The following is a 7,240-nucleotide window of genomic DNA, read 5'->3' as shown; positions in this document are numbered from 1 at the left end:
CCTAACAGGCTATGGACTAGTACTGGTCTGTGGCTGGGGGATTGGGTACCCCTGTTGTAAAGAGCAAGAACAGACCTGGGGACAAAGCTCCCTGGACTTTCCATTTACATCACGAAGCCACTGTATTTGCCACTGATTGTCCCTGACTGAGATGTGCGTTAACATCGCAAAACAAATGTTAATAGGGAGAATCATTCACCATTTTTGATGCTTGAACACGAATATGTTTCTTTAACTTGAGAGATAAGAAATGTTGAAGTGATTTATACATTTTATGTGCATATAGTGAAACTATGAAAACTGAGATTCTTTTTCCCATTGCATGTTAAATTACATAAACAACAAGTTCCCCTTATAGTTACATTTATTAAAAATTGAAGAATGGAGAATGCCAAAGCATTTTATTATCCTTCTATTTTGAAGGTAAGGGAGCAAATTATTTTGTTATTCATTGGAATTTCAAAGACACTCAAAGATATCTGGGAGAAGTAGGAACGATCCACGTGAGTCCACTGTGAGGACAACTGGAAATGCCTATCTGGTGACTCCTGGACCCATTCTATTGGCCTCTTGGTTGAATTTAATCTGATCCTTTTGCAGCAAAGAAAAAAAAATAACGCTAAATATAATGGCTTTTCTGAATTCTGTGAGTTCTTCCAGTGAATTATTTGAATCCGAGGGTAGTCTTAGGAATCCAAACTTACAGCTAGTATCAAAAGTTAGGGCTGTCTTGGGGACTGCCAAACTTCATAATATGTAAAACCTAAAATATCTGTGACTTTCTTGAGCTTCAAAACCAATGTAGAGTATTTAGAAAATTTAAAGAATGAAAAGCTTGACCTTGGTATTGAATAATTAGACTTAGTGTTGACATTGATTTTATGTAATAAAATGTGGAAGGAGATAAACAATATTCTAGAGAATACCCTTATTATATACTAATTCTAATTTGTCAAAGGATTCATGTATTTGTTGAGGACTATTATGTACCTACATAATTCTCAAATATAATTTATAAACCTCTGAATTCATTAAAAATGTTAAAGATGGCTGGGAGTGGTGGCTCATGCCTGTAATCCCAGCACTTTGGGAAGCTGAGGGGGGCAGATCATGAGGTCAGGAGTTCGAGACCAGCCTGGCCAACATAGTGAAACACCACCTCTACTAAAAATACAAAAAATTATCCAGGCATGGTGGTGGGTGCCTGTAATCCCAGCTACTTGGGAGGCTGAGGCAGGAGAATCTCTTGAACTCAGGAGGCGGAAGTTGCAGTGAGCCAAGATTGCACCACTGCACTCCAGCCCAGGCGACAGTGTGAAACTCCATCTCAAAAAAGCAAAAACAAAAACAAAAGCAAAAAATTTCAAAGACTTTCAAAATCACAAGTTCCATCCTTTTTATTCCAACTACAGATCTTATAAATAGCAAGAAAGTCTGTAACTAGATTATATTTTGTTGTTGTTCTTATTGTTGCCTTTTTTTACATGGCCCATATGTTTTTAAGCAAAACAAATGCAGTTTAATAATTTTTAGCTCTTTTTTCTAACTTTGTCTGAGCTAGATATTCTTAGGATACACACATAAAGACAAAAAAACAAAACTTTGATCATTAAGTCTCTAAAATTCCCCCAGAGAGAAGAAAAGAGTGGGAGAAGAAAAAAGGAAAAAAGTAACAGGAGAAGCAAGTGGGAGCTAGCTTCATACAAATATTAAGCTTTCATCAGTAAAATGTAATTATCTTTCCTCTTCAAGGACGAAAGATTAGATGTAGGAAACCCATTTTGACACAGACATACACACTCACACAAACACACACACACGTACACACAAACATGAGATTTATTACAATTGGTTGAAATAAGATGACCTCACTTACATCATCTCTTTTAGACAAGAAAGAAAATCTCATGAAGGCTTCTCCCTTTTATGCCTCTGAAAGAACAATTTTCTTTATGTCAAAAATTCTTCAAATCGATCATTGGAATTATAAATTCTCCTTGGTGAGATTCATGTCATATTCTATGTTTGGTGTTGTTCACATCAACATAAATATTAATAAGCAGTCAGAGGGCCACTGGCTTCATTGTCTACAACAATTCTAGTGGTGAGAAACACGTGCTACCGCCCCTCCGTCACAAACAAACAATACATCTTTATCTCACACATAAAAGCCCCTATCAGTGACGATAGTAACAATGTAAAATGTGAGTGGCACTCAACACAAAATGAAAGATTTCCATGCAGAATCAGAGCTCATCTGGTATCTAGCCACACCGGCCCCAGTGAGGGGAGAAAGCAATGTTGCTTCAGTGCTGTTCACCTTCTTCACTAAAGTATTCAGTCCAGGTAATAGGAATCTGGTCCTGATCCAGTTCTTCTCAAATGAGAAGCAATAGGGAGTGCCATTACCTCAAATTAAATAAACCCACTGCAGCATGACAACAGCTCAAGGTGAATGGCTTTCAGAGCTGACAGCATAGATTGGGAAAGGACAGTTTTTCTCTGAGAGCTGTTCTCTGAATCCTTGGAAGGTTTGAAAACCTGGATTTGTCAATCAGGTTGTAGTATTCAGGGGTAGCAAGTTTTGGGGCATCATTTAACAGCTGTTGTTGGTCAATTTGGATTTAGCAAGTGATGGGAAGTACAGTAGAGAAGATCTTGCAAGGGTTAGTGATGATTGGTGTGTGTGTGTCTGTGTGTTTCTTAATCCATTTGTAAGCATCTTTCACAGACACGTACTCAAAATGAACCCTTGATACTCCACTTCAAAATACGGTCCTCAGATTTCCTCACCTCTGTTAATGGTAATTGTATTAGCCCATTTTAATACTGCTATAAAGAAATACCTGAAACTAGATTATAAAGAAAAAGAGGCTTAATGGACTCATAGTTCCACATGCCTGGGGAGGCCTCACAATCATGGAGGAAGGTGAAGGAGGAGCAGAGGCATCTTACATGGCAGCAGGCAAGAGAGAATGTACTGGGGAACTGCCCTTTATAAAACTATCAGATCTCATGAGAGTCACTCACTGTTACGAGAACAGCAGCATAACCACCCCTTATGATTCAATTACCTCCAACTGGGTCCCTTCCATCACACATGGGGATTATGGGAACTACAATTCAAGATGAGATTTCGGTGGGGACACACCAAACTATACCAATAATCCAGTGTTTTAATAGTATATGACAGTAATCTTAGTGTGATCTTTGCTTCTGCTGTTTGTCTTGCTTCCTTAATCTAACACATGAGCAAATTTTGTCAGCTGTACTTTCAAAAATGTGCATACAATCTGACCAGCATTCAGCATATTCACTTACCTTTTAATCCAACACTCTATCATTTCTCATTTGGACAATTTTAGTAGTTCCCTAATGGGCCAGCCTCAGGATTTTATTTCCATAAAGTAGCCAGAAAAGTCCTGTTAAAATATGGGTTAGATCATATCATTTCTGCATTCAAAATTGCCTTGTTGTTTCCCATCTCATGAAGAATTAATTCAAAATTCTCATCTTTTCCTCTAACATATGATTTGGCTCTTGGCTACTTCTCTAATTTCAACAACTATGAAATTTATTCTTTTCTCATGTGATCTAGCATATTGTCATTCTTTGAACAGCCCAAAGACATCCCTGCTTTCTGCTTGTTTGGTTTTTTTTCTTGAATATTTGAATATCTAGCATTAAACAATAATAGATTAACTCCTAAAATCTAATGTCATCAGCAAATAATTACCTAGTATAATAATAATGATGGACACATAATATACTTCTAGTACTTCAATGTAGACAGTAATTAACATTTAATAAACATACAAAAAGGTATTATTAATCAACATTTTACAAAGGAGAAAACTGATGTTTGGAGGATTTAAGTAATGTGCACAATATTATCTGACTTATCTTACTCAAGATTCCATAATATCTGATTGTTTCCTGAACCATGTTGCACAATAACTAAATATTGTGCTATGCTTACAACTGAGCAAATTGCAAAGGCTACTTGCAACTATCAGAAATGTAAGACAATTTTAGAAAAGTGCATAATCACTTTTATGACATATGTGTTCTCAGTACCTGCTTTGTCAGATTTTCTATGCATTAAGTCAGTGTCCTGATGAAATTTCATTGAAACTAGAAAGTTATCTTTAATCATATGTATATAGCTATACCATTAAGTTATGCAAATGAGCATATTATCACATTTTCCAACTTACATCCATTAGCACTTCATGAATATATAGATACTACACAATTTGAGCTCAATTCCCACTCATACTTCTTGTTGAAATTAGTCGTATCTTCTTAAACTCTTAGCACATTTTTTGTAAGACTTTTCTAAAATCAGAGGGGATGGATGCTGTGGCAGTGGACACGAAGAAATGCCCTTGCACATAATCTCATCCAGCTGCTGGAGGTGACCTGCCGCCATCTTGACCTTTCTTTCCTTGGATCTCGCCATCTTGAAGAATCCAGGCATCTCACAGGCACATGAAACATTCTTGGTTTTTTACTTCATTCCCTGTTTCCTTGGCTTACTTTTTGGTGCAAGCATATTTTGCAGCTCCCAGAAGATAGGGTTCCTCCCTGTTAAACATTCTGGAAGACACAGAAAAGTTGAGAAATTAAATCACCCAGAGGTAACTACACTGATAAACTAATTTCTTTATTCACTACGAATGTTTTGCAGCTGCTCCCACCCTGGTTCTGGCACTGAACTCGCCAATGGATCTTCATGAATCGGGGTATCCTAGATCTCTTTATATCTTCAGTTTTATATTTCCAGGATATTGTCAGAATTTCATCTCTCCAAGTCTTAAATTTATTTGTTTAGCAACCATATTTTCAGTTCTTCTTAATTTATTATGGCAATTTTATTTTTAATATCCAAGAGCTCCTTTCCACAGCCTATTGTCTCGTGATGTAATACATCCTAAAGTCCCTGGGAGATACTATTAGACTTAGAGGTTTTCTTGTTTCATTTTTAAGAAACTGCTTTTTTAAAAAAATCATTAGTGTTTCCTTTGAGTTTTAATCTCCTTTCTGCAGAGAGGTAGGTTACTTTCATGTCGCAGTGTTTCTTCAAATGGCCAGAGTCTTCTTTGCTCATTCATATTTAAGAACAAGGCAATGCAAAGGCGATTGCTGAGGTAAGTACAGAAGTCAAACTTAGTGACTCATGAACTTTAAACGGTGAAGATCTGGAGAAATGTCTAAATACTAGCCTTCATTTATTTAGAAAAGAGTTTCATCTTTCTTCCTGAGTATTATTTCTTGAAAGAATAATTCTCCAATTCTTGCCCAGGGTGGTATGTCCCCGGGCACTCAGTTTTTGTGAAGGTATGCAATGTGCTATCTGTTGGGTGAATTTTTGATTATTTCTTCCTGAACACATCCACTTGGAGCCATGTATTTTCTGGCTTCTCAGTCTCTGAGTTGCAGTTCTGTGAATTCTCTGGGATATACTTCCTCCAACTTGTTTCATCCATTGTCCTCCTCCATTTGTTTTTTGAATTATAGATGTGTGTAAAACTATCTCATAGCCTGATGGCCTTCCATTTCTATGTATCATTATGACTTTATAATAAACATACCTCATAATTTCACATAATTTCATGGTATCTTGGAGGCAAGAAGAGATGCTCATATGTGGTCAGTCTGGCATCCTAAACTGGAAGTTTTATTTCTTAAATATGTCATTTGAAGATTAATTGAATTTGTATTTATTTACTGTTCTTAATGATTAGAAATGTATGTAATTAACTTTATTACTAAGTAATGATTTTGCTTTAGAGATATGTTTATCAAATTCATCCAGAAAATATATCAGCTTTTGGTTTAATACTAAAATAACAATTTGTACAGATTTCAGATTAAATACCCTTGAAAAAGCTTATATATCTCTGTGTTGCAAATTTCAGCCTCCGATTCTCAACAGACTGGTGTGTAGAAAAGACAGAAAGACAAGAGAGTACACAGACAGTAATAGTTCTTCTGTGTCTTTCGATGGCAACAGCACCAATAATAGCATCAAATAATTGACTCTACCCAGGCTCTGTTCCTTCCGATTGGAGCATCTGTCTCTCTTTTATTATTATTTTGCTTCTTTGACTGAGCTCAAGTAGTTTTCACAATATGTACAGCAGTTCTTACAATATAACTTTTGCTTTTCTTCTTCTCCTGATGTGCCAGTATTTAACGAGACTCTGTTCATCTCAGAACAAGATTTCCCTGGGTTTCTGTGGATGTTTCACTACTGCCGAGTTGTTGTTATTATCTCTGTCTGTCGTGCTCATCCTCACCTGGATTCTTACTGGCCATTGACTTCTCATAGATGCATTGGCTATGGGTCTCCGTGTCACTGTAATTTTCTTTGTCCACCTGCTGGGCCTCAAAGTCCCCTGCCTGCTTCACTCAGGGCTTTTAATCTATGATGTCTTTTAGGCATTTTTCTCAGCCTACATCTTTAATAGCAGTGTCGTGGTGAACGTGGCCATGGCAGCTGGCTGAAAATCCCCTTTACGTTCTATCCTGGAAGCTCAACCTGGGGCCCGGTGTTGGGCATGATGTTCCTTGCCTGTCTCTGCCTGGAAAAATGGTCTTCCCACTTCCACTGGGAGCCACTTCCTCATGTTGGGCATTGGAGACATAGTTATGCCTGGTCGTCTGCTATGCTTTGACCTTCGCTATGACAGTTAACAAAAAAACAAGCCAGTGGGGACTCCTGTGGTGGCCCTGGACCTGCCAACATCTCTGGGCGCATGCAGAAGTTCTTCTACTTTCATGGGATACTTTGTAGATCTGCTCACTGCTACAGTGGCCTCTCACATTCACCAGTCCTCCCAGCCTGCCCTTCTCTGTTTGGTGCCATTACCTTTTTGCCACTCCTCACGATGGCCTATTTAAAGGGTGACCTCCGGTGGATGTGGTCTAAGCTATTCCACTCCAAGACCAGTAGCTCCCAATTCCTGGAAGTATGATGGATCACGTAGAAAGTGACTAGATGCCCATGACAGTCCTTTTCTCTCAACTTATGGTTTTGTTTCCTCTAGAACTGGCCTGGTATTCAGAGATGTACCTGTGTAAGGAACTGCTGGGTGACTGGGTTTCACATTTAAAAGGAGCTTGTTTCCGGGAGAGAAGTGCTGGAGCCCTCTTTGGTTCCTTCTCTTTTTGCAGATGTAGAGGTGGACCCCCTTCCAGAGGGACAGGCCTCTGCCTGGCGCTCCTTCCTCTCTGT

The 7,240-nt window shown here is 38.2% G+C and overlaps 1 pseudogene; it reads left to right on the top strand.

The window, feature by feature from the left end:
- The first annotated feature begins 381 nt into the window (after positions 1 to 381).
- LOC116469923 (signal peptide peptidase-like 3) lies at positions 382 to 6,980 on the top strand (annotated as a pseudogene).
- Positions 6,981 to 7,240: the final 260 nt, after the last annotated feature.

Source organism: Hylobates moloch, unplaced genomic scaffold, assembly GCF_009828535.3.
Source record: "Hylobates moloch isolate HMO894 unplaced genomic scaffold, HMol_V3 SCAFFOLD_5, whole genome shotgun sequence".
NCBI lineage: Eukaryota > Metazoa > Chordata > Mammalia > Primates > Hylobatidae > Hylobates > Hylobates moloch.
The sequence above is the reverse complement of the archived record's forward strand: the minus strand, read 5'-3'. Positions and strand labels throughout refer to the sequence as shown.